Source organism: Kogia breviceps, chromosome 3 (assembly GCF_026419965.1).
Source record: "Kogia breviceps isolate mKogBre1 chromosome 3, mKogBre1 haplotype 1, whole genome shotgun sequence".
Taxonomy (NCBI): Eukaryota; Metazoa; Chordata; class Mammalia; order Artiodactyla; family Physeteridae; genus Kogia; species Kogia breviceps.
In genome coordinates, this window is record NC_081312.1 from 44071349 (window position 1) to 44099167 (window position 27819).

The 27819-nt window shown below is 40.1% G+C and overlaps 1 pseudogene; it reads left to right on the forward strand.

Moving 5' to 3' along the window:
* Positions 1 to 2064: 2064 nt before the first annotated feature.
* On the forward strand, positions 2065 to 3096 carry LOC131753778 (FUN14 domain-containing protein 2 pseudogene; annotated as a pseudogene).
* The last annotated feature ends 24723 nt before the right edge of the window (positions 3097 to 27819 follow it).

The following is a 27819-nucleotide window of genomic DNA, read 5'->3' on the forward strand; positions in this document are numbered from 1 at the left end:
AAATAAATATTACCCTCAACTCCAATTTTCAGAGACAATCACTGTCTTGTAAAGTCAGTTTTTTCCCCTTATCTTGGTTTAATCTAGATTTAAGTATGAAATATACCTCCCAGGAGACATTATGGCTGCTGGGAGCATGCAGAAGTGTTCAGAAAGGGTCGCTTGCAGCTTCTGGATCTGAGGTAAGTGACACAAAGTGCTACAGGTTTGGTCTGTGTTTTGTAGCTGCGCTAGCAGTGCTTTCTTCCTATAGAAACCCCAGTGATGGGAACCTTTGTGTTTAGAATATATTCTAACCTAATAAGTGAATGTTGATAATACTTCTTTCTGTTAACATTTCAAATGCCCATTTTTGCTGCAGAATCATGTGTTTGATATTTAAAGGCTAATAAAATCCAAGTAATAGAAAAACAGTATGAAAATCATATTGGAGTATCCATTGCAAACAGTTATTAAACCCAAATTTCCTTTTTGCCTTCGGACCTTCAGTTTCTTGCCAGTAAATGATTGAGTGATTGTGAAAATGGAAACACTACTTGCCTACAGCTTTGCTCAATTTATTAATAAGAATTGCATAGGTTAACTCATCAAATCTTAATGAGGATTTTCTGAGAAGTATAATAGGTAGACGTAAGTCTACAGCCTCAAAAATTAAATCCCAACCCCTCAGAATGCCAAATCTGGAGAAAAGTCAAGGACCTTCCTCTCCAGTCAGTGATGGCCATCATCCCAGCAACCTATCCTGTCACATGGTTTTCCCTCTCGCCGGCATGCTATTCCCCTCCCTCCCTCACACCCTCACGTTACTGGCTGCACTCTTCCTTGGAGATGCTGCTCCGATGTCTCCTGTGCCATGAAACCTTTGTCTCCTGCCCCTGGCAAGGTTCCTGGCACCTCCCTCCACACTGACAGGGCCCTTCACACACACACAAACCTCCACTACAGCTCTCATCACCTCCGGTTTCCACCATTTATTTACTATCTGTCTCCTCCTTACCTGTGATCTCCCACAGCCTAGCACAGTATTAAAAAATGATTTGTTGATGCATTGACTTACTAAACAGATGAATAAACAAATGGATGGGTGAATTTACTCATGAGATAAAGGTGTCTAGCACCCAGCCTAGCAGCACAGTTAGCATGCATAGTAGTGATAATAGTTTCTGATGCTATGACTCTTACTGAATAGTTATCAGATTTTGTGTTCAGCCCTTTAATGAATTACTCTTTTATGGTGATATTATTATCCTTATTCTACAGAGGAGGAAACTCTGAGGCTTAGAAGGAATAAATCACTTATCCAAAGGCATACAGCCAATATCTCACGGAGAGGGGACTCAAATTCATGCCGTCTCATTTCAAAGCCTGTGTACTTACCAAAATCAAATACTACCTTTTTCTGCAGCAGGCAGTCAATAGTTGTCGAATGAATCAATGAGTAAATGAACGGGTACCCTCCTTACATGTGAGAAGTTTTGGTGAGAAGCAAGTAAGAAGTTGAAGTAAGACTTAGCATCAGGTGTGTAGTAAGTGCTCAAGAAATGGCAGTGCCATTGGCTTTATTTTGTCATATGTTCTATGTGGAAGCAAACAACCCAAATAGCATCAGTGAAAATCTGACTTGAAATTAGGGCTGGATTGATATATGTGAGCACCGTGGATGTCGAATATACTTGTTCAAGATTTGTTTAGTGGGGAGGGGTCAACACTGGCAAGAATGCTTCCTTTTCCCCCTTTCAAATTCCTCTATTCCTCTATTCAAATTCCTCAATTTCCTCTAAAAATGGGACCATGTTACATTTTTCCCTTTATGTTAGGAGGCATGTATAGAGACCCCAGCTCACTGGCAACACATTTTATGGTATTTTTAGCACTTCTAATATATTGGTACCACAGACATTGGTCTGGTTGGTCCACTCCATAATCTGACTCTGTATAAAGAGGGATATTACTATTAAAAGTGCCAAAAGATGTCACAAGTTCCAGGTTGATCTCCATGGCTCAGAGATTCTCAACCCTAGTTAGTTTTGAATCAACACATTTGAAGAGTTTTAAAAGTCTTCGGGGTGGGAATGGAAACATCTACCCCCCGTGCCGGAAGCCAGCTAGTGCCGACGGCGGCGCGCCACTCCGCGTCGTACCGAACCGAGCAACTACGGCTGTCATCGCGAGACAAGCTCGCTGAAATGGCCGCAACCAGTCAAGGAAACTTTGAGGGAAATTTTGAGTCACTGGACCTTGCAGAACTTGCTAAAAAGCAGCCGTGGTGGCGCAAGCTGTTTGGGCAGGAATCTGGGCCTTCAGCTGAAAAGTATAGCGTGGCAACCCAGCTGTTAATTGGAGGTGTCACTGGATGGTGCACTGGTTTCATATTCCAGAAGGTTGGAAGGTTGGGGGCCACAGCTCTGGGAGGTGGATTTTTCCTGCTGCAGCTCGCCAACCATACCGGCTACATCAAAGTGGATTGGCAGCGGGTAGAGAAGGACGTGAAGAAAGCCAAGGAGCAGCTGAAGATCCGCAACAGCAACCAGATACCTACGGAGGTCAAAAGCAAAGCAGAGGAGGTGGTGTCGTTTGTGAAGAAGAATGTTCTAGTGACTGGTGGATTTTTCGGAGGCTTTCTGCTTGGTATGGCATCCTAAAGAGGATGACTTCACTTCCTTATTCCTGGTTTTTCCAGCCAGCAGCCTTTCACTCCATCATAGGATAGCAAGTCTCTCCTCTTCGTCCTCTTCTCCCTCTTCTCCCATGCCTTCCTTCCTGCCATGGCGTATCTGAATGGCTTCTGTAGGCATCTGCTGGTACAAGTGGATAACAGCCCCACCATGACCTTGACGGCAACGGAAGAGACAGTGGACATTGACCCTTCTCCCAGCACACTCCCCCTTGACTAATCTGTAGGTCAGCAGGAATATTCCTTTCTCCCCCTATGTAAGATACTTACCAGAACATGGTACAAGGTGGCTCACCATGGAGCGTGAGTGGATCCTCAAAGGTTGTCCCAAACTTGATTTGGAAAAGAAATAAGCGTATAAGATACCTTACTATGTTCTTCATGGAAAGGAACTGAATACATTTGCCTTTAAGCATGAAAGATTTTGGTATCTTGGTGTCTACTTTTGTAGCAGATTTTAGGTTACAGAACGAGAACTACTTATACTGGCTCTAATTATCCTGACAAAATGGCAGCATGTGCGCTACAGTTGAAATATCTGCATACGGATTGAACTTGTTCTAAAGATACATATGCTGAGCTGAAGGTATTGTGGGAAGGTCTTTGGGAAACCAACCAATAGATACATTTAGGATGGACAGACTTAGTGAATCACTTAGAGGCATTCAGGTATTATCTAGGGATGTATTCCATCATACAGGATAATGCATCTCATGATGGTTTCTAAAGGATTTATTTATGGTAAAATAAGTGACTTTAGGTGGAAGAGGGAAGAAGCTCTGGGATTTTTGTGTAATAGGAAAGGTTTTAAGCTTTGAAATGTGAAATATTCTTTACCTCGTCAAAACATCAGGGGTAGCCATAGCGCCTCTGTGCCAGTTCTACTATTTATCCAGTTGGTATGAAATATATAACATTTGAACCAGAGTTTTCAAATGGTGACATTCCACACATTAAGAATTGAGAACAGTAGCAACAGCACATGTGAAATAAATTATTTCTATCATCAAAGGTAATGTGCTGTCTCAGGATGACCCCAACTCTTAGAATTTCTCTTTAAAATAAAAGTTTATAGATATACCCATGCTTAGAAACTTAACACATTTTTCTGTAATGGCCTTCTATTGTACCATCTAGGAGACCCACTGCAGGAAGGCAAGGCTTGTGTCTTCACCATTATATCCATGGAGCCAAGCACTTAATAAGAACTCAGTATCTGTTGAATATATGAATAATGAGCTCATAGAAAATATCTGGAAAAGGCACTGAGCCACAGGATTTGTGAGACTTTATGAGTTCTGAAAATTCAGAAAACTTGGAATTAACTTCTTAAACTTGCAGGTGATCCTTTGCAAAATGTATGTTTTTAAGGCCTTCCTTTTAAAGTGTTTGCCTTTTAACTTACCTTAGGAATGATGTATTGAATTTGGAAATTGTAGCTACTAGTGGATGTGTGGAATGTTTTAGAATTCATCCATTTGCATTTTTCTCCTTATGGTAGTATTTTAAGGCAACATTGTTTTGCTTGTAACATGTATGAATTATATACAAATCATAATGGTGTTAGCCATGTCGTTCCATATTTTTGTAGAAGAACTCAAATTTTTTTTCACTTTTTATTATGGAAACATTCAAACGTACATAAAAATACAGAAAATAGTAAAAAAAAAAAAAAAGTCTTCGGATTCCTAGCACCCAATCTCAGCGTTTCTGATTAAGGACACCCAAGGAGAGTTGTAGTTGAAATATGTATTTTTAGGAGGCTCAGCACTGTGGATTGGGATGTGCAGCCCATGTCCAGAACTGATGAAACAAAGTATGTAAAGACTTTGACATATAAATATAAACTTTCCTTACCCTGAACCCCCCTAAGCAGGATGGCAGACAAAAAGGGAATAAGGATTTATTTCCAGCCAGGTCTGAGGAGGAAGGGACTCTGATGTGGATGTGCTAATTGGATTAACAGATACAGTTCAGTGGTTCACAAAGTTGACTTTTCTTTGCACTCACCCCGGGGCAGTTTTAAAAAATAACCTGAGTTCACTGGCAACACATTTCTGTGGTATTTTTAGAACTAATATATTGATGCCATGGGCTCCCACCCCTAGGGGCACTGATCTAGGTTTGACCTAGGTCTCAGGATTTTTTAAAGCTAGCAGGTGATTCTAATGTGCAGAAGTGTTTGAGAACCACTGGTCTAGTTGAGGAAACTACATCAGATGTCAGGTAATTGACTCTTTGCAATATCTCCTCAACAAGGGTATTCTATTGGATTGATCGTTCAGCCACTCCCCAAATCTAATGTACAGAAAGCAGGTCTCTGTTTCAAAGGAAAGGAGAAGGAGAGGCAGTGAGTATGGCTAAAACATAGGAGTCTCTGGTTTTCTAGAGTTTCTAGGTAGGGTCTCAGGAAACATATTGTGGAGGCACTTTTTTGTTATGTACCTTTGCTCTACCTTTATTCTCAGTAAGAAAGTTTTCCTAAGCTAAGGTATAAGCTAGCCAACAGGAGTAGTCCATCTGGCAATCAAAGATCTCAATAGAAATGAATATGTTGGCATTACGATTTGTGTATGAGCCACCTCATGAAGGCCTGATCACTCTCAGGTGCAATGATAAAACTGTGGTGCAGAGCCCACCAAGCTGAGAACCAGACCCAGCTTCCTTGATGATCCTACCAAATTGCCACCCCATGAGACTTGTGCAGAAAGAGACGTCTCTTTCATTTTAAGTCCGTCTCTTTACAGGCAGGAAGACCCAGGAACCGTCCCACAGCATTTACCATGTTGAATACATTGGGGCCTCTTACTCCCTTAGCCGAGTGCCGGAAATCATGGGCAGGTATTTGACTTGAGTCTAAGAAGAAAAATAATCTGACAGCTTGGAGACAAAGTAGAGATAACTGAAGGGTCTACGTGCAGGCATGAACACCAGTCAAAGGGCAATGTCTCCGAGAAGTAGACCATGAGACAGAACAATGCTAAGCCAAATACACATGTTCGAAGGACCCTCCAATGTCCAATTCCATGAAACTCACTAGCGGAGATGAGAACCATAGGAGGCTGGGGGCAATTTCAACAGAGGACTCTTCTCTCTTTCCAGTTCTCCCTCTACTCTGCATCAGTCTTGTGGCCTGCCTGAAAATCTGACAATTTAGGCTTTGTTATTTGGTATAAAATACAACTATCTCCAGAAAATGCAATAAGCCTCCCCATTAATGTCTGTTAGAATCACTTGGAGGTTTTTTTAGTTTTGTTTTTTAAATACTGAAGCCAGGGCTTCATTGTCAGAGATTCTGATTCAGTTGGTCTAGGGTAAGGCCTAGGCATTAGTATATGTTTTTTAAAAATGAAAGGTGATTTTAAATGTGCAGCCAAAGTTGGCAGTCACTGGTCTAGAGTGTGAAAAATTTGATCATATCCTTTCTGGAGGGCAGATTTTGATTGGGAAGGAAAGAAAACTGAATCCTTGGGCAAAGGGAGGTAGGAAGAGTACCTGGGGTTTTTACAGGAAGATGGGGAGAATGGAGATTAGGAATGAGGAGGTGGCGCTGAAAATAAACTTCTATTTGTCAATTTTGCCTAGGGCTGGCTCTGACCCAGGACATGAGAAAGATAAGAAGCGAGGAAGAGAGTGAGTTTATGAGAAAAGTGCATGTTCATGAATACATATTTAAAAACGATCTTAACAAGCATTCTCAACATCCCTGGGTTTCGGAAATTGACCACCTCTAACAAAGCACTTTTAATTCCTGTAGTACTGATTCTACCTGGAAAATCCTAAAATAAAAACTAGCACAAAATTGAGTATTAAAATATCTATGGGAGTAGTGGTAAGTGAGGTGTTTGCTTAAGGATCCCTCAAGACAGTTTATATAAGAACCTTGAAGTGTGCCCTCAGAGAAATAAGTCATATTTTGTTATTGTAAAATCACTGTGTAAATGTCCTTTTTTAAAACACCAATCCAATTTTATCTTGCTTTAGTTTGCTTCTCCATCATTTGCTAGCCAAACAGCTTGCCCCTTGACCCGTTCACTTGTCACTTTACTTGGCATGAAGAATTTTAATTAGTTTTGTTGGTTAGCCTCCTGACTTTTGTTTAGAACATTTTCCAGGGCTGCTACATTACCTCTAATCCACAGCCTCTGAGAGGCAGTGTGGTATCATGCACTGAAGTTGTGCATCCTGGGTTTGAATCTCAAGTCTTTGACCTTGGGCAAATCTTGTTGATTTCCTTTTCCTCATCTGTAAGATGGGAACGATGCTAATACACTGGCAGAATTATGAGCATTGAGTGACAATACATATGAAAATTGCTTTGTAAACTATATAACATGCTGTGTAAAGGATTTTTTCCCCTTCCATGGCCCTCTCACAGGGAGGGCCCGTTAAAGCTCTTCAAGATAGGATGAAAGGGGATGGATTATTGGGGGATATTTTTAAGACATCTGCTCTTGGTCTATGGATCATTTCAGAAAAAAATGTGCTGAGATCATCCTCTGGCCTTCCTGAAGCCACGGCTCAAGAGTCATCATCACCAGCCTCTGGGCACATCACTCATTGGGTGCTCTGCCCCAGAATCTGACATCAGAGAGATTTGTATGGACTGTTGGGTTGGTGGATTTGACCTTGGGTAGGGCTCTTCAGTTTGTGATAATCAGAGTGAGCCACGTGGCTTTGAAGGTACAGGACCAGAGTTTCCTCTCAAGATTATCATTTTATCTTTGGGTCCACCAATCTCTAAGCCCTTTAAAGAGCCCCTTTGTGGTCTGTAATTCCTTGGGGTTTTGAGAATCTCCTATAACATCAATCCAAGACACTCTCTAAGAACTTTATTGATAGGACTTGTGGTTGTTCATCAGTGTCGTATGATGGAATCTGCTATGCAAATACAATTCAGTAGGAAATATTGGGGCTTGTTTATCCTTTCCTGTTCTAGGCTGTCCTTGTCTTGATCTAGGACAGTGGTTCTCACTGTGTGATCCCCCGACCACCAGCAGCAGCATCACCAGGGGAACTTGTTAAAAATGCAGATAAATCATCAGCTCCACCCCAGATCTTCTGAATTAGAAACTCTGGGGGTGAGACCCAGCAATCTGTGTTAGAAGAAGCCCTCCAGGTGATTCTGATTCATTAAAGTTTGAGAACCACTGATGTAGAAGGCAGCTACCTAGGAAGCTGTGACCACCTGTGTTCTCTCCTGGGTTCTACTTCATTGGAAGTAGAAATGACGATCTTCAGGTGCTTCTCTTAGGTAGCTTATTGTAGTCACCCAGTGAAGGAGCCATTATCTATGGCCCTGTGCTCTGAAAGCAGCCTGACTGGCTGGCATTGGGTTCTCCATCTGGATAACTGCTCTCTCAGAGCTTTGCTTCATCAACTTCCTGGATTCAGCTGCCTTTACTTTCAGGCCGAACAATTTTGGGAAGAAAAGTGTATGATTTCTCTTCCTGGGTAAATGTGCATTTTGTTATCTGACCTCAAGAAATAGCATGAAATTAACTTATTTCCCCTACCCTTGGTTAAAAGAAACGTAATTTTGTTCTGTGGCTCTTCACACGTTTGGTGATATCTGACCATAAATAGTTTTGGGACTAGAGAGGGTCAAGCATATAAAACAGCCTTGCCCATAGGCTGGGGAAAAAAATTCTGCCCAACAAATTTAAATTGCCTTTCCTTTGATCATAACACATATTGGTGGCCTGAAGGAGGATAGTACCAATGAGCTGAAGGCTAAAATTTCCATTTCTATCGTTTTTTTCTTTACCTACTGGAGTGGCTATCTGAGGGACTGTTGGTCATACTCACTCTCTAAGTAGGGTTTTGTGTCAGTTTCTGCTTTCAAAATGTGCTGGAGGTCTGAGTAAATTTTTTACCACTAGCCAGTATCATATATTTTCTTGTTTTGCTTATGATCACTATGGTTTTTTAATATCTGAGTAGTAACATTAGGGAGACATGGGAAAAATATTTTACTTATCTTGTTTTTGGTCTTGAGCCCTAAAAGTTTGTTTCTCAGAAGGTTCTAATTGAAAAGCCTCATTCAAGACCTACAAATTTAATGGTGGTTTCTGTTATTCAACTCTAGGATTCACTGAGATAGGTCCATATTAAATAAGATCCCCTCTTCATTTGGTCACAAATTCAAGATTCTACTGTGTAGCAATGAGCCCTTCACCAAAGCTTTACCATTAAAACCAATATGCTAGATTCTTTCATTTTTCTCACCACCAAATACTTCAGGGGAGAGCCAGTGATCTTTGACTTTCACTCCCATTTTATTAAGCTAATTTTTGTCATCATTACTCATCATAAAGTGACAAATGAGGACTGAAAAAATAAACTGGCTGAGATGTGAGTCACAGTGTTCCAAGGAAATGGCCAGGGCAAGCTTGTTCAACTAGCTGCTGGGTTCTGGGTAAAAATGAACCATCCAAATCCATCCCTTTCCCAACTTTGGTTGGCACCACCTGTGGCGATATTTCACTCTGGCTTATATATCAATTGGGATAATTCTGGGTCTTGTAGCTCTCTGGGACTAACAAGACTATGATAACAATTCCAAAAATTTTCCAGATAATTACCTTTCCTTGAATTGACCCAATGGTGGGAGATTGGGCTGGGAGGATATACGGTTATGAGGTCCCACTCTCTGCTTCCCAGCTTCCCAGTGTTTTCCCCTGAAGCCTCAGCCTCTCCCCACAGAAGGTTAGAACTTTAACCAGCCCTATTTGAGAATGAGGACTGGGAGAAAACAGGAGTCAATTGCATATCTTGATACATCCAAACTAATTGGGGCTTTCTATATTAAGATTGGTACACTTGAGGTAAGAAGATGTTCAATTTATGTTTGATGACTTGAATTGAAAATACAGATAGTATACCCCTGGGAGAAAAAGTTAATGTTTATTAAATCTTTAATGTTTTAAGAGTTATTCTTTATCTTCTACCTCATTTTATTCCTGCAGTTTTGCATTCTGATAGGTTGGGACTTCTTTTCATGATCTACATTTTTCAGAGTAGGCAGGTCTAAAATCACACAGCTTTGACAGAAGTGGGGATGAGACTCAGGTCAGTTCTTGAGATGTCCAGCCCAAACCCTTTTCTACCTCCCTTGAAACAATGAGTGTTAGTGTGGCAGTTATATACCTGAGATGCTGCAAACTTTGTTCTCCTTCCCCTCAACCAAAAGAGTAATCCAAACAATAGTCTAGCATCAATAAAACAAACACCTTTTGAAAAGTGACTAAAATGAACAAAATGAGAACCAGACTCAAAAAGGACAACTGTTTTTGGGGTTTTTTTCATCAGAAGAGAACAGTTTTAATACATGTGCCCAAGGTTTTGGAGATGGTTTTTTATATATAGTCATGAATCCAGCACATACTTTATTAACTTCCCTTGCTCTGCTGCTTCACCTCTGGTACAGTGTGAGCTTGGGAAGCTCCCTTTACGTCCTCCTTAAGTTCACAGGTAAAAGTGTGTTTATTTGGTTCATTGTGCATGTTTTACAATTATTTTTTGTGTTTAGAAGAGATTTTAGAAGGTTAGAAACCACTAACTTACAGACCTATCTCATTATTACACAGTCAAATGCTATTTAAATAATTATTTAAATTAGTTGGAAGCAGTATTTTTTTCCCTCTAACGAGAAATAAAACTTTATCACTGTTTCCCCAACTCTTTTTTCTTTACATCCAAAGAAATGGAGATCTTATATTAATCCTGTGAGTTGCACTTTTTTCAGTTATTCTTCATTATTTAAGTCAACCAGGCAAATATGTACTCATTCTAGTCTGAGATTGTGTGAATAAAGAATGATGATTTTATTTTATAACTTGAGTACCCCCTGGAGAAAGTAACTGGCAAAAATGTCTTGGTATTTAAGTTCAAGGTTGGGTTTTTAATGATTTGAATGTGAAGTGTATGAATTAAAAAATTAGCTCTTTGGAACACTCTGTCCTGAATTCAGACATCAGTAATGGTGTTATTGTTAGTCTTAGAGTGGACCTATCAAGAGGCTATGTTTTTGTTGTTGCAGAACTATTCATATAAGCTGTCTTTTGTTATTCATCTAGGCCAGGGGGTCATCAAACTCTTTCTGTAAAGGGTCAGAAGGGTCATAAAGCATATATCTCAGGTCTTGCGGGTGTGGTATGATAAGAAATATATTTGGTCTTTGTACCATTTCCTGGCAGAGAGCTCCTACAACCTTTGTAATTTCCTGAATGATAGAGGTGCTAGGAGCATCCTTTGTTCTAATATTTGGTCTTTGACTCAAGTTCCTGATACAAGAGCTTCGAAGATCCTTGGAATCCCTGGAGTGGTAAGAGTGTCTTTTTGTATGCTAATGAGTTAGCCAGTGGCTGTGTGCCTCTAGATAGCTTCAGGATAGGGGCTGATCACCAGAAAGACCAAGCCATGATTAGAAGCTTGGAACTTTCAGCCCCACCCTCCATCCTCTGGGGCTGGAAATGGAGTTAATACTCGATCACACCTAAACGATGAAAACTCCATAAAAATCTCTAAACTACAGGATTTGGAGAGTTTCCGTGTTGGTGAACACACCCACAAGCTGGGAGGGTGTTACGCCTCAACTTCATGAAGACAGAAGCTCCTGCGCTTGAGACCTTTCAGACCTCACCCTATATACCTCTTTATCTAGCTGTTATCTGTATCCTTTATTATATAATAAACTAATAGATCTAAGTGTTTCTCTGAGTTCTATGAGCCATTATAGCAAGTTGTCAAACTTGAGGAAGGGTTTGCAGGAACCCCCAATTTATAACCTGTTGGTCAGAAGCATAGGCAAGAACCTGAGACTTGTGATTGACATCTGAAGTGATGGAAGTCTCCTGAGACTGGGCCCTTAACCCAGGGGTCTGCACTAACTCTGGGTAGTTAGTGATAGAACTGAATTGTGGTACACCCAGTTGGTGTTTGGAGAGTTGGAGAACTGGTTGGTGTGGGGAAGTGGTGTCAGAAGTGTTATGAGTAGAAAAGGGAAACAGAGTTTTTCCCTTAGCTGGTCGTGTAATTTCTGTCACAAGTACTTAACTCAGCCACTGTAGAGTGAAAGTAGCTGTAGACAGTATGTAAACAAATAAGTGTGGCTGTGTTCCAATAAAACTTTATTTACAAAAACAGGCAATGGGCTAGAATTTGGCCCATGGGCTGTGGTTTGCTGACCTCTGATCTAGAGGCTTCTTGGAATAAATTTTTTATTCTGAACTGTAGAAGATTATGTCAGATAAAAAATAAAAAGGTCAGTTAGTTGTAGACAAGAAGCTTTATGATTCTGACTCTTATGATTTAGGCTCCAGAATTATACCTTTAAATGAGGGACTTCCTGTCCTCACATCAGGAATTAGGCTGAGCAATTAAGAACTTAATTTAATTGCTTCATTTTAAAATACAATTTTTAAATGAGGTATATTCCTCATGGAAATATATATGCATGTTTGCATATATATCCATATATTGCATCTACGTATCTTATATATCTATACTTATATCTAGCATGCTGTGAAACCCTACAACACCTTTTTCAAACTTTATTTTTAGTAGGTACTTTCACAAAGAACAAGACTGGGTCCCTCCTTGTCATTCTCTAGACTCCAAGTGAAACAAGCATCCCAATCCACCATATGTCTGTTAGTAATTGCAGGGTTGGTCTGTTCCAGGTGAAAGCTGTCCATGGGGCAGTGTATGGCTCTCGGGCTGCCCTGTGCCAAAGTCACTGTTTGCCAGGTTGTTTGATCAAGGTAAAGAGAGATGGTAATCAGAGCCCAGGTTGCAAAGACAAAGGTTGGAATTTGCAGGTTAGGTAGATAGGATAGGTCTAGAGCACTGAAAGTGCTCTCAAGTATAAAACAGGCAAGAAGGCACTTTGGAGGCAAATTCTATGAACCCTGGGCATCTGCTGGGATGTCCCTTCTCTAGGGCAGCCTACCTTTTGTTGGCTGGAGGCCAATTTTAACAGTGAATGAACTCTGTAGGCTACTTAGTGACCCCTTCTAGGGATTTGTAGAGTTCTGAAGGGTCAATTCATCTTGGATCCCACAGCATAAAGTTGACTAGTCAGAAAGAAGACCAGTAAAACTGTCATCAAACCAGTATTAGACACAGAATCCCCTTTCATTGTTAGTGGCATTTTCAACATGAGTTAGGGCTTTAGATATCCTTGGAGGCAGTCAAGGTTAAAAACAAGGGCTCTGAAGTTCAACTGTCAGGTTTCAACATCAGCTTCACCACTTATTAGCTGATAATGGTGCTGTGTAAAATAACCTAATCTGTCTAAAATTGTTGACTCTGTAAGATAATCTATTTTTCTTTCTGAAATGGTGGGAGCTCCTGCCTGCTTCCTCAGCTGCCCCCTCCCCCATATTTTTCTCGGGCTGCTGCAAATTGTTGAATGGAATCATATGAATTCTAAATTACTTTTTAAAATTGACATTACTTTGCTGCAAGCCAACTACTTCATAAGCTGTGTCAGCTAAAGATCTCCCTACTAGTTAGTCTGAAGAAGTTTTTGCTGTCATATCTGTCCTGTTAATTTAAGCAGAAACTGTAATTAGATGTAAATGGTCCTGTTCCCACAGAAGTGAATGGCAGCATCTGTAGAGAGACAACCGTTCCAAACCTTTTTGGCTACCAGTGCTCTACAAGTTAGCAGTATGGAGTGAGGCCCAGATCCAGACTTCTGTCGGCCTAATTTTATATCTGTGGATACACAACACTAAATCCAATATTTCTAATGCCTTGCTGTGATGGGTGCAAAGCCAAGCACATTCCAGACTTTTGTGCTGGTGACTCCTTCCGAGAAGGACACTATGTGTGTCTGTGGTTGTGTGTGTTCTATTTTCCTTGATCACTAAGCAAAAATAGGAAAAATTAAATAGCCATTTGATAAGTAGCTATGTGCAAAACCAGAAAAAGTAGAAAGTTGTGTTTATAACTGAACACCGGAATCCAAACATATTTTGAATAAAGATACTTCATTCCTTTGTTTACTTCTCTGATAAAGGAATGAGCTGCTTGTATCCTGAAAGTCTGGCCAATGATAGAGTTAAGTGCCAGGGCCTCCTATGTATGTAGGGATGTATTTGCAGGAAGAGTATCTATGGTAGACAAGTAAGAAATCTATATTGAGATAGTTTATACTGTATTAAAGCTTCAGCAATGTAATAAAACTGGCAGTTGTTCAATATCTAACCCTCATCTGTACCACAGTAGAACTGTGGCGTATATAAGAGTGATAGAAAACATGATTCCTTTTCTCAGTGAGCTTGCAGTTTGGCTGGGGGTTCAAATACACAAACTCAAAGATAACTGGATAATAAAATTGAGTACAATAATAAGTAGAGTAAAACTCTCTTCGTGATGAGAGAAGCATGTTCCAACAAATTCATTTGCTTAAAACCTGGTGTCATATTGCAAGATTAATGAAATGACCAGAGTAAGGTTGCCCAAATAGCCATCTGGGAGTTACAGGGGTCTTTGCCATCTAAGTCTGCCCTGGTCCTGGCCGCAGTTTGGTGCCACCTGGTGGCAGTTGTCCACTTCAGTTTAAATATATCTGGAATGATTCTGGGGCCTGTGGTTGATGGGACTTCCAGAAAAGAGGCAGCAATTCCAGGAATCTCCCAGAAAGTTGGCATCCGTTTCATTAGCTCAATCCAGGGAAATTGGGGGCGTGGTGACCACCTTGGCTTCCCTGCTTCCTGATGGGGTTACCTGCATAGTTCCTATTTTCCTTCCAAGCAGCCTGTCTTCCTACCCTCCAGCATCTTTGAGAACAGGGCTGGGCAGGCAACGGCAGCCAATCATTACTTTTGTCATATTCAAATTTACCTTTTACTGTTCTTTAAAATTTTTTGTTATTTTTTTATTTCACAAACTTGGAGAGTAGTTGTTCCAATGTATGTTGTAGCAGCAAAGGTTTCTTGAAAGAAGTTAGCCTTGCACTTTTTGTGGAAATGTGAAATATAGTTAGTGGGGAAAGGCAAACTTTACAATATCAAGTAAAGAATATTCACCTAGCTGATTTTGCAGTTTTCTGGAAAACATGTACCGGATTTAGAATGTATTTGACCAAATAAGATACATTTTGGGAACTTTGGGGTCTTTGGGGTGATAGTAAGGGACAAGAGTCTGTATTGGTACCTGATGGTGCTTGCTGTTTTCAAAATATTTGATGGCCCCTAAGCACTTTTTTTTTTTTCTTTTTTTGGCCACACGCACAGCCTGTGGGATCTTAGTTCCCCACCAAGGATTGAACCCGTGCCCGCTGCAGTGGAAGCACAGAGTCCTAACCACTGGACTGCCAGGGAATTCCCGCCCCTAAGCACTTTTGGCACTAGAGAAAAGGGCCTTTTTCGCAGAGAGATATTTAGCTATACTAATGCATTACTTAAAACACCATCAACCGTGACATGTTTGAATGTAAAGATCAACACATGAGAGAGAGAGAGAGAGAGAGAGATGGAGAGAAAGAAAATGTGCTTCAATGTTCACCTAAGAATTAAGAATTAAGTTACCCTGCATTTTTCTAACTTAAAAAATGGGCATGCCCTTTATATAAACACAACAGCCTTGCCTGGAAATTTGATTTTAGTTAAGTCTCAATCAGGCAAACTACAGATACTCCAGGGATCAAGATAGGAAATTTAAGTTTATATCAATTGTGTAGCTCATTCTTAGCAAAGGCTTACCTTCTGGTTGATTCACTTGCCATTACCTCTTCCCTTGGTAATTTTCCTATTCTGCCCTATGGTTAATGCTTTGCTTTTTTTATGAAGTGCATTTTAATCTTTAAAGTGCTATGCAGGCAAGAATTAATCTCTGGTGGAATTTTTCCATTTTGTAGATGGAGGAGATATAGATAGATTGTCTGGGACTTCAAAGTGGAATGTTTTCAGAGCTGGGATTTGGTGAGCAGTCCAAGCCCTAGAAATCCCGAGGCAGCTTTAAATTATCTGTTTGCCCCTGGACTGTAGATCCTCTTGAACCACATTTGTGAGTATATATGTTTGTATGTTGATAGGGGGAGGGGGGAAGGGGTGACCAATGGGAAGAGTTAAATGATACATTTTTAACTGGTCCAATTAAATAAAAAATACATCCAAACAAGAAAACTGCTGATGGCCTTAGATATAATAGAAAGAGCTCTGGGCAATTTATCCCTCTGGGGTGCAGTGCCTTCCTCTATAAAAACAGAAACAAAGACAAAAATATTTACTGAGCAACTGTACATTACCATTTGCCTGAAACTGAGTTAGGTATATTCATAATGGTCACTGAATTTCCCAAAGTCCAGTTTCTTAGAAAAAGGAAACACGGAGAGATGCAGTGTCTTGTTCAAGATTTGTCTAGTTCATTTAACTATGAACAGAAGGGTCTAATCCCTTGACCTAGATCCAGTGCTCTTTCTGTCACATCACAGCTGCCTCAAAAGCGGGCAGGACTAGCTGATCTTGCAGGTTCTGTATGGCTGTAATGTAACATGTTCCCATTATGATGGAGAGGGTACAATTTAATGAGTCTGAGTGGAAGATAGGAATGATTCAAGAGTGATCATCACTGTGATGACTCACCGAGTCTAGAAGAATGATTCATAATCTTGACTTCACATCAGCATCATCTCGTGAACTTAAAAAAAACTTCTAATACTTAGGTCTATTCCCAGACACATGAAATCATGGGGAAGGGGTCCAGGCATCAGTCTTTTCAAATCTCCCCCAGTGATTACAATGTGCAGCGAAGGTAGAATACAACTGCTTTAGAGTAAGGAATTCGTACCAGTGAAACTTCCTTTCTTGAGGTTGTTTGATACACTCCTCTCTCTCCTCTCTCCTGCATCTCATCTTCCTTTGCTCTTGCAAACCAGTGGAAGGAGAGCAACCTTCAGCTTCCTTGTTCTTTCCATTTACAACAGAGTGTGATTGCTGTAGGGGAGGGGAAGAAAGAAAATTAATAACAACAGCCATGAACAACAAACACTGTCAACAGGTCCGTTCCTGACAAAGACTTAGCAGTGCATAACCATGACAAGCCAAACCATTAGCAAGGAAACTACTCACGCCTGACTTGCTCAGGTAGCTTTGCCAGCAGATAACAACAGGCTCTTGGGAGTAGCTTCCACCCAGTGCAGCTCCTCACATAAAGGAGGGTGTTATGGCTTTCCTGTAGGGGGAGAAACAAAAGTGACATGCAGCGTCAAAGTATTCCCAAGGTCAAAATGACCCAACACCATATGGGATTCTATGAGCTAGAAAATAGTTGATTAAAATTTAACCCTCTTCACAGACCAAAAGGGATTTTATCCCCATATCTGGCAGACTTAGACTGTGGCTGCTTCTAGAGCTGGATTATATCCTTATGGAAAAATGGGTCTTAACAATTTCCATGGGTTCTTGTTCAGTTAGGCCTGTTTTGGAATCTGACTTCAAACTCTGACAGATGGAAATCCACACTTCTTGAAATAGTAAACATGGGAGAGTTATAAGCAAATATCTAGATCACCTTATTAAGGTAAAAAAATGCATGCATTTCAATAGTGAAGTGACAGTAATGGGGCTGGGTAGTATTTGGTAAGGATTTCCAGGATTTTCTTCAATTTAATTTTATTATATTTTAATTAAAAATTTTTTTTGGTCATGCGGCATGCAGGATCTTAATTCCCGACCAGGGTGACCAGGGTTCAAACGCGTCCCCCCTGCAGTGGAAACGCAGAGTACTAACCACGGACTGCCAGGGAAGTCCTTTTCAATTTTAAATGTGTTAAGAGTAGTTTTAAAATGAGTCAGTCTTTTTCTGGTGTTCTCAACTGGGTGAGAGAGGAACAGCGAAAGTGAAAATCTAGGTGTTTCCAAATTTAAGAGTGGTTTCCCCAACTCTCAGATTATCAAAGAGAATAAAAGTGCCTTTTCATTTTCCCCAGCATTTTGAGTTGTTTCAATTATTAGTGACCAACACAGTGGTAAGAAATGCTTTTAATAATTTTTAGCCTTTTTGTTGTGAAATACACACACACACACACACACACACACACACACACACACACACACACACACACACACACACACACACACACACACACACACACACACACACACACACCAGAAAATAAATAATGTTTAGCCCAATGATCCACCACCAGGCCAAGGAATAGAATGGGGCAAGCCTTCCTATAGTAAATTTTCTCAGGTAGAAAAAGGTCATCATTTTGAAATTCTATCTTTCTTCCTGGAAAAGTAAGAAACATTTGAACCTGGTTTTTGAAAGATTCCTAACGGGAGAAAGAAAGGAAAGAATGCCAGTGGGAAATGCTGAGTTCATCTCTGTGCCAGCTAGAACTTTCCTTGTTGCCTGAACATATTTATGTGGCTTTACTCCTGTTCTTCCTTCTGTGTGGAGAGCCTTCACCCTGTGGACTGTAAAAAGGTGTTGATAATACCTTTCTAACCAGAGGCTTATAATTATGTAACTTAAATATTAACTAAGGCCCAATTAACCTAGTCTCTGTGAGGCGTTATATTCTGGGAAGCCCAGCAACCACAAGAAATTAAAAGAATTCTAATTCTTAACTAAATCACTTAAAGAGCATTTTAGGGGATATATTTCATATCCCACAGTGACAAAAATCTCTTCTCCCTTTCTCTCTTCTTCCATACCCCACAGCAGTTCTAAAGACTCTCACTGGGCTTCCCTGGTGGCACAGTGGTTGAGAATCCGCCTGCTGATGCAGGAGACACGGGTTCGTGCCTGGGTCCGGGAAGATCCCACATGCCATGGAGCGGCTGGGCCCATGAGCCATGGCCGCTGAGCCTGCGCGTCCGGAGCCTGTGCTCCGCAACAGGAGAGGCCATAGCAGTGAGAGGCCCACGTACCACATAAAAATAAATAAATAAATAAATATTAAAAATAAAAAAATAAAGACTCTCACTTACCAACCCTACCCCAGAAATAATTTCTAGATGCTACAAACTGTGGTATTTTCTCTTTCTGTACCTCCTCCTTTCCTCTCTTCTTTATTGTGTAGACCAATTAAACTGTTCATGCTTCTTTTTTAAAAAAAATTCCTTTCTGCTTTTCCCATCCCCTAGATTTTTTACAACAAAGGAGAGCAATGGAGGTGGCCCTACTAGCAAGATTCTTCCCCATTTTCCTCTTTCTTTTGGGTCCTTTTTCTGTCTACTCATTCCTCAAATTCTCTCAAAGAGCCCAGACTGGTTTGGCAAATGCCGGAATATGCTTAGAGAATGAGAGAGTGGGGAGAAGTAGACTACATTCTTTCAGCTGGTAGGGGTGATGTGTGTGTGTGTGTGTGTGTTTGTGTGTGTGTGTGTGTGTGTGTGTGTGTGTGTGTGTGTGTGTACATGGGTGGGAGAGTGTGGGTGGAGACTGGGAATACTCATGTTAATAAGGCTTATCCCAGAAATGATTAATTGAGCTGAATTTTTAAAAAAACAACATAAATTGAACGTGGGTAGGGGTTAGGGATGCTACATCTTAACCTCAAAAAATGAGTAGGACAGTCTATTAAAGGGTTAAAAGTATTGAAAGACTGCCTGATGTGGGTCAGAGTTGCCAAAAGCACTGCTTTGACCCTGGGAGATTCCTGAAGACTTGGGTGGTGGTGGTTAGGGGTGGAATGGGGAGAGATGGAAGTGAAAAGGAAGGAAAAGGCTAAGTTATATGCTTGGGTGGGGGTAGTCTTCCTCAAGGTTCTTTGCTGAGATCTTCTTTTTTCCTCTGCTGAAATCTACAGGGACCATATCCAGAGCTGCCTCATGTAGGGCAAAGCTGGAGGAGACTGAGATCAATTAGACCAGCAGGACTGAGGCCATGAAAGTAAAATGGTCAGTGTGCGGCCACCCAGCCACTGGCTGTGACCACCTGGGTGGTGGGCCAATGTGATGAGAAACAAAAAGTGACCAGTCAAGTCCTAGACCTGCAGCCAAGTAAATGGTGCTTAGTTCCTTTTTCTAAAGGGTTCGACAACCTTAGAGAAAAATTTATCTTCAATATAAAATGTAGAAACATGAAGATGAGGGCAACAGAGCCCACATAATGTAAGACAATGCACAGATGCATAGGCTACTTAAGAGAAAAAGAAGTGATTTTCAGAGTACAGTAGCAAGAAAGATCTAGATTTTTTTTTTTTTTTTTTGCGGTATGCGGGCCTCTCACTGTTGTGGCCTCTCCCGTTGTGGAGCACAGGCTACAGATGCGCAGGCTCAGCGGCCATGGCTCACTGGCCCAGCCTCTCCGCGTCATGTGGGATCTTCCCGGGCCGGGACACGAACCCGCGTCCCCTGTATCAGCAGGCGGACTCTCAACCACTGTGCCACCAGGGAAGTCCTAGATGTTTTATGTAGTAAAAATTTGCTTCTAAAAACCCCCTGGTGTGATTCAGAAATTCTGAGACAATGCCCACATTTCTGAAATTTCTATTAAAGAACTACTCTGGAATTATCCATAGTAGAAATACCTAAATCTAATTCCACCCAACAGACATCTGTTCGTCCTAGTCATTGACCATTGGGCTGCTATACTAGTGGTGTCCTGATGGGGCCGATGCCCGAGGATATCCTTCTCCTAGTCCTGATAATGGTACTGATTCTGATTTTGTAGCTCCTCTGTTTATGACTTCAAGTTGATGACTGATTGCAACTACCCAAACTCACCAGGCTGTATGACAGGACAGATAAGATTCTCTTCAACTTCCCTCTTCTTGTCAGTGGGACCACCAGATTCATAATCTTTCTTTTTTTTTTTTTAAGGTCAACATGATTATTTTTTAATATTATTGAACAGTAGCAAGGCATGGCAAATATACTAATCATTAAAAAAAATTATTTATTTTATTTTTGGCTGCGTTGGGTCTTTGTTGCTGTGCGTGGGCTTTCTTTAATTGTGGTGAGCTGGGGCTGCTCTTTGTTGTGGTGTGTGGACTTCTCATTTTGGTGGCTTCTCGTTGTGGAGCATGAGCTCTAGGCACGCGGGCTTCAGTTGTTGTGGCATGTGGGCTCTGTAGCTGTGGCTCACAGGCTCTAGAGTGCAGGCTCAGTAGTTGTGGCACACAGGCTTCGCTGCTCCGTGGCATGTGGGATCTTACCAGACCCGGGATCAAACCGGTGTCCCCTGCATTGGCAGGCAGATTCTTAACCACTGCACCACCAGGGAAGTCCCACTAATCATTTTCTTAACCTACAGATATGGAGAAAACTACATGAAATCTATATAATACTATTTAAAGGCACTATGCATATATTCAAAATGCTACTCTCTCTAAAGAAGTTTCTGAAAGAATGAGTTTTGATTTTTTTTTTTAAGTTGGGGTATAGTTGTTTTACAATGTTGTATTAGTTTCTACTGTACAGCAAAGTGGAGTTCCCTGTGCTATACAGCAGGTTCTTATTAGTTATCTGTTTTATACATAGTAGTGTATATATGTGAATCCCAATCTCCCAACTCATCCCACCCTCCACCCCACCCTCCTCATAATCTTTTTGCTCCCTGTACCCTGTATCCTATATGCTCCCCCATATCTTTCTTTTCAACGTCTCTGGAATCCAGGACTGCATCTATCATTTGAGGGACCCAGAGCAAGAGTAAAATAATAGTGGCCCATATACCCTGTGTCTAAATACTTGAAAGTTATAAAAAATTGAGCTCACAAACTATTGAACAAAATGTTCTCTTGCCTGGACAAATAATACCTTATTAATTAATGACACAATAGAAAAGTGTGAGTGAAGCTATGGTTTATATGTGACTGAAACTTGGCAAAATGTCAAAAGAAACTGACATTGCTTTTGTGCATTAATTATAATTACACATATCTGGGTGTATTGTTGATGGGCTGGCAATGTTTAGGTGAGTAATAAAGATACACATATTTCATAAATTATGTATATATTTATTAAAATTTTTGTCTTTTCAGCAAAATCACCAATTATGTTGTTATAATGAAGATTTTCACATAATTTGTTTTCTATTAACAGGGATGATCTAAAGGACTGAAAAATAAAATGCATTCAAGGGTACAAATTTTGAATATGTTTTCAGCAAAAATATAACTTAAAAATAAGCATTGAAACATTTAAGTTAGTTTGAAAAATTGAAATTGTTTTAATAGGTCTTCCAAAGAGTTATTTTCTTGTAAAATATTTAAATTTATGTATTAAAGTTTAAAAGATAAAATACAAATAGTAATGAATTTCCATATTTTACAGCAAAATTATTTAGGTAAAGCTAACCTTTTAAATTTAATTTTAAAAAATGAATTCAATTTCATTAACTGTGCTTGTCAAAATGAAACTATTAGCAACAGTGAAAGATCTTTTTTACGAATGTGTTGTATTTAGATCCTCAAATTTAAGAGTAAGTGAATTGTTGAATATAGAAAAATGTTCGTCAGCTTCCATGTGCAATTGTTTTCAATATATACTAATTTACGAGGACTCTGAAACCACAAACAGGGACACAAAGAGAGGCAAGAAAATGGATGCTCAACTCTACTAGGAAAAGATATTTCTCTATGTAAGAATCTGTGGCATTCATGCTGGGAGGAAGGCTTTGTAAGTTATTGTCTTCTCTTGAATCTAAGCAGTCCTGCTGCTGAAGCCCTCCTGGGCTCCAAAGCAGTGTCTGTCTCTATCAGGGCGACCTAAGCTGCACAGCCGACCACCCTCATGGTACTGGACACAGGTGCCTGAACACCACTGCATTCTGTTTTAAGGGTATAGGGCAAGAAAGGTGGAAAAGCATTTCCCTGGGGCCTAAGCGGTGTTAGTTGGCAGTGTGAATATTTAGAGCTATGGGTTGTGCCATGCTGGTGCAGAGCATTGGATCCAGAAAGACATGTCTATGTGCTTTTCACTAAGTTTATTTTTTTGAGTTTTGTGATACGTAGAACCCTCTAAAGCTTGGAATCCCAGCCGTTTTGCCTGGGTCTAAGGATGGAACTGTCCTGATGTGTCTCTTCCCCTCCATTTCTTAGTCCTGGTTCTAGTTATCTTGTATCTTGATATTGAAGTAGCTCTAACCACCTATGAATTTTTCTCCTGCCACGTCATCTACATCATCTGTAAGATGAATTTTTGTTAAATTCTGTGACCTACCATGTCATTTCTTGCCTTAGAACTTACAGTAGTTACCTGATGCCTACTGAATCAAATCCTAAATATTAAGACTATCTCACCTCATCAAATTAATTTCCTCTGTTTACTGATAAATACCGTTTGCTCTCTTATACCCCCTAAACTTGTAGTTCTCATTCTTTGTTGAGTAACTTTGCTCACAAGCATCCCCACTTTTTTTTATCCATATAACCTTGACTAAGGTAATAGCAAACATCTTTTGGCTTATATACATCAGCTTCTGTTAGGTGGCTTATGGATTTTTTCCAGCTGGATTATATTTTGTCTTCCTAAGTATTAGTTGTATAAAAGTAGGGTAATTTTATTCTTCTTTGTTCTTTTAAGGCTATAATCATATTTTCAATTACGAGAATAGATATTTATGTTTTAAATAAAAATTTAGAAGTATATTAAGGAAAATGTCATTCTCTTCATTACTTCCACTCTCATTCCCCTGGAGAAAGCCCTATCAATAATTTAGTTTGGGCTTCCCTGGTGGCACAGTGGTTGAGAGTCTGCCTGCCGATGTAGGGGACACGGATTCGTGCCCCGGTCCGGGAAGATCCCACATGCTGCGGAGCGGCTGGGCCCGTGAGCCATGGCCGCTGAGTCTGCGCGGCCGGAGCCTGTGCTCTGCAACGGGAGAGGCCACAACAGTGAGAGGCCCGCGTACCGCAAAAAATAATAATAATAATTTAGTTTGTTGTTTCAGACTTTTTCATGTATACAAATGTTTACAAACATTTTTGTATACACCTTTTGTAAAAGCAAAGAAGGTAGTAATTATCTTAAATATTCTCTTTTATGATTTTCTTTATTTGCATAACACTATATCACAGATGACATTCCATGTCAGCCCATCAGACTGTCTCATTCTTTAAAAGCTGCATATAATGAATATTATATGAATATAAAGTCCCAACTGTAAATGAGAATAAGAATAGTATGTATCTTATTTTTAAAAAATTTTTTAATTTTTTAAATTTTTTATTTTTTTGCAGTACGCAGGCCTCTCACTGTTGTGGCCTCTCCGGTTGCGGAGCACAGGCTCCAGACGCGTGGACTCAGCGGCCATGGCTCCCGGGCCCAGCCGCGGGTTCCCAGACCAGGGCACGAACCCGTGTCCCCTGCATCGGCAGGAGGACTCTCAACCACTGCGCCACCAGGGAAGCCCTGTCTTAACATTTTTAACCCCCACCATAACTCTTTAAAATACATACTATTCTTGGGCCTGCATACCGCAAAAAAAAAAAAAAGTTAAGACATTTGAAGTGCTCAGAACTGTGTCTAGCACGTGGTAAGGATAAATACATATGACCTGTTTAATAATAAAAACAACAATTTAATACTATTATTAATTTGCCTATTTTCTGCTAATAGACCTTTTTTCTTTTTTTAACCCATACTATTTTTTTTAACATCTTTATTGGAGTATAATTGCTTTACAATGGTGTGTTAGTTTCTGCTGTATAATAAAGTGAATCAGTTATACATATACATATATCCCCATATCTCCTCCCTCTTGCATCTCCCTCCCACCCTCCCTATCGCACCCCTCTAGGTGGTCACAAAGCACCTAGCTGATCTCCCTGTGCCATGCGGCTGCTTCCCACTAGCTATCCACCCTACATTTGGTAGTGTATATGTGTCCATGCCACTCTCTCACTTCATCACAGCTTACCCTTCCCCCTCCCCATATCCTCAAGTCCATGCTCTAGTAAGTCTGTGTTTTATTCCCGTCCTACCCCTAGTCTCTTCATGACATTTTTCTCTTTCTTAGATTCAATATATATGTGTTAGCATACGGTATTTGTTTTACTCCTTCTGACTTACTTCACTCTGTATGACAGACTCCAGGGCCATCCACCTCACTACAAATAACTCAGTTTCATTTCTTTTTATGGCTGAGTAATATTCCATTGTATATATGTGCCACATGTTCTTTATCCATTCATCTGTTGATGGACGCTAAGGTCGCTTCCATGTCCTGGCTATTGTAAATAGAGCTGCAATGAACATTTTGGTACATGACTCTTTTTGAATTATGGTTTTCTCAGGGTATATGCCCAGTAGTAGGATTGCTGGGTCGTATGGTAGTTCTATTTGTAGTTTTTTAAGGAACCTCCATACTGTTCTCCATAGTGGCTGTATCAATTTACATTTCCACCAGCAGTGCAAGAGTGTTCCCTATCATCCACACCCTCTCCAGCATTTATTGTTTCTAGATTTTTTGATGATGGCCATTCTGACTGGTGTGAGATGATATCTCATTGTAGTTTTAATTTTCATTTCTCTAATGATTAATGATGTTGAGCATTCTTTCATGTGTTTGTTGGCAATCTGTATATCTTCTGTGGAGAAATGTCTATGTAGGTTTCCTGCCCATTTTTGGATTGGGTTATTTGTTTTTTTGATATTGAGCTGCATGAGCTGCTTGTAAATTTTGGAGATTAATCCTTTGTCACTGACTTCATTTGCAAATATTTTCTCCCATTCTGAGGGTTGTCTCTTTGTCTTGTTTATGGTTTCCTTTGCTGTGCAAAAGCTTGTACACTTCATTAGGTCCCATTTGTTTACTTTTGTTTTTATTTCCATTTCTCTAGGAGGTGGGTTAAAAAGGATCTTGCTGTGATTTTTGTCATTGAGTGTTCAGCCTATGTTTTCCTCGAAGAGTTTGATAGTGTCTGGCCTTACATTTAGGTCTTTAATCCATTTTGAGTTTATTTTTGTGTATGGTATTAGGTAGTGTTCTAATTTCATACTTTTACATGTACCTATCCAGTTTTCCTAGCACCACTTATTGAAGAGGCTGTCTTTTCTCCACTGTGTATTCTTGCCTCCTTTATCAAAATAAGGTGACCAGGGGCTTCCCTGGTGGCGCAGTGGTTGAGAATCCGCCTGCCGATGCAGGGGACACGGGTTCGTGCCCTGGTCCGGGAAGATCCCACATGCCGTGGAGCAACTAAGCTCGTGAGCCATGGCCGCTAGGCCTGCGCGTCTGGAGCCTGTACTCTGCAACGGGAGAGGCCACAGCAGTGAGAGGCCCGCATACCACAAAAAAAAAAAAAAAAATAATAATAATAATAATAATAAGGTGACCATATGCGCGTGGGTTTATCTCTGGGCTTTCTATCCTGTTCCATTGATCTATATTTCTGTTTTTGTGCCAGTACCATACTGTCTTGATTACTGTAGCTTTGTAGTATAGTCTGAAGTCAGGGAGCCTGATTCCTCCAGCTCTGTTTTTCTTTCTCAAGATTGCTTTGGCTATTCGGGGTCTTTTGTGTTTCCATACAAATTGTGAAATTTTTTGTTCTAGTTCTGTAAAAAAAATGCCAGTGGTAGTTTGATAGGAATTGCATTGAATCTGTAGATTGCTTTTGGTAGTAGAGTCATCTTCACAATGTTGATTCTTCCAATCCAAGAACATGATATATCTCTCCATCTATTTGTATCATCTTTAATTTCTTTCATCAGTGTCTTATAATTTTCTGCATACAGATCTTTTGTCTCCTTAGGTAGGTTTATTCCTAGATATTTTATTCTTTTTGTTGCAATGGTAAATGGGAGTGTTTTCTTAATTTCACTCTCAGATTTTTCATCATTAGTGTGTAGGAATGCGAGAGATTTCTGTGCATTAATTTTGTATCTTGCTACTTTACCAAATTCATTGATTAGCTTTAGTAGTTTTCTGGTGGCATCTTTAGGATTCTCTATGTATAGTATCATGTCATCTGCAAACAGTGACAGCTTTACTTCTTTTCCGATTTGGATTCCTTTTGTTTTTCTTCTCTGATTGCTGTGGCTAAACTGTGATGTATCTAAAACTATGTTGAATAATTAGTGGTGAGAGTGTGCAGTCTTGTCTTGTTCCTGATCTTAGTGGAAATGGTTTCAGTTGTTCACCATTGAGGATGATGTTGGCTGTGGGTTTGTCATATATGGCCTTTATTATGTTGAGGAAAGTTCCCTCTATGCCTACTTTCTGGAGGGTTTTTGTCATAAATGGGCATTGAATTTTGTCAAAAACTTTCTCTGCATCTATTGAGATGATCATATGGTTTTTCTCCTTCAATTTGTTAATCTGGTGTATCACATTGATTGATTTGCATATATTGAAGAATCCTTGCATTCCTGGGATAAACCCCACTTGATCATGGTGTATGATCCTTTTAATGTGCCGTTGGATTCTGTTTGCTAGTATGTTGTTGAGGAATTTTGCATCTATGTTCATTGGTGATATTGGCCTATAGTTTTCTTTCTTGGTGACATCTTTGTCTTGTTTTGGTATCAGGGTGATGGTGACCTCGTAGAATGAGTTTGGGAGTGTTCCTCCCTCTGCTATATTTTGGAAGAGTTTGAGAAGTGTAGGTTTTAGCTCTTCTCTAAATGTTTCATAGAATTCGCCTGTGAAGCCATCTGGTCCTGGGCTTTTGTTTGTTGGAAGATTTTTAATCACAGTTTCAATTTCAGTGCTTGTGATTGGTCTGTTCATGTTTTCTATTTCTTCCTGGTTCAGTCTCAGCAGGTTGTGCATTTCTAAGAATTTGTCCATTACTTCCAGGTTGTCCATTTTATTGGCATAGAGTTGCTTGTAGTAATCTCTCATGATCCTTTGTATTTCTGCAGTGTCAGTTGTTACTTCTCTTTTTTCATTTCTAATTCTGTTGATTTGAGTCTTCTCCCTTTTGTTCTTGATGAGTCTGGCTAATGGTTTATCAATTTTGTTTATCTTCTCAAAGAACCAGCTTTTAGTTTTATTTATCTTTGCTATCATTTCCTTCATTTCTTTTTCTTTTATTTCTGATCTGATCTTTGTGATTTCTTTCCTTTTGCTAACTTTGGGGTTTTTTTTTTTTTCTTCTTTCTCTAATTGCTTTAGGTGTAAGGTTAGGTTGTTTATTTGAGATATTTCTTGTTTCTTAAGGTAGGATTGTATTGCTATAAACTTCCCTCTTAGAACTGCTTTTGCTATATCCCGTAGGTTTTGGGTCGTCG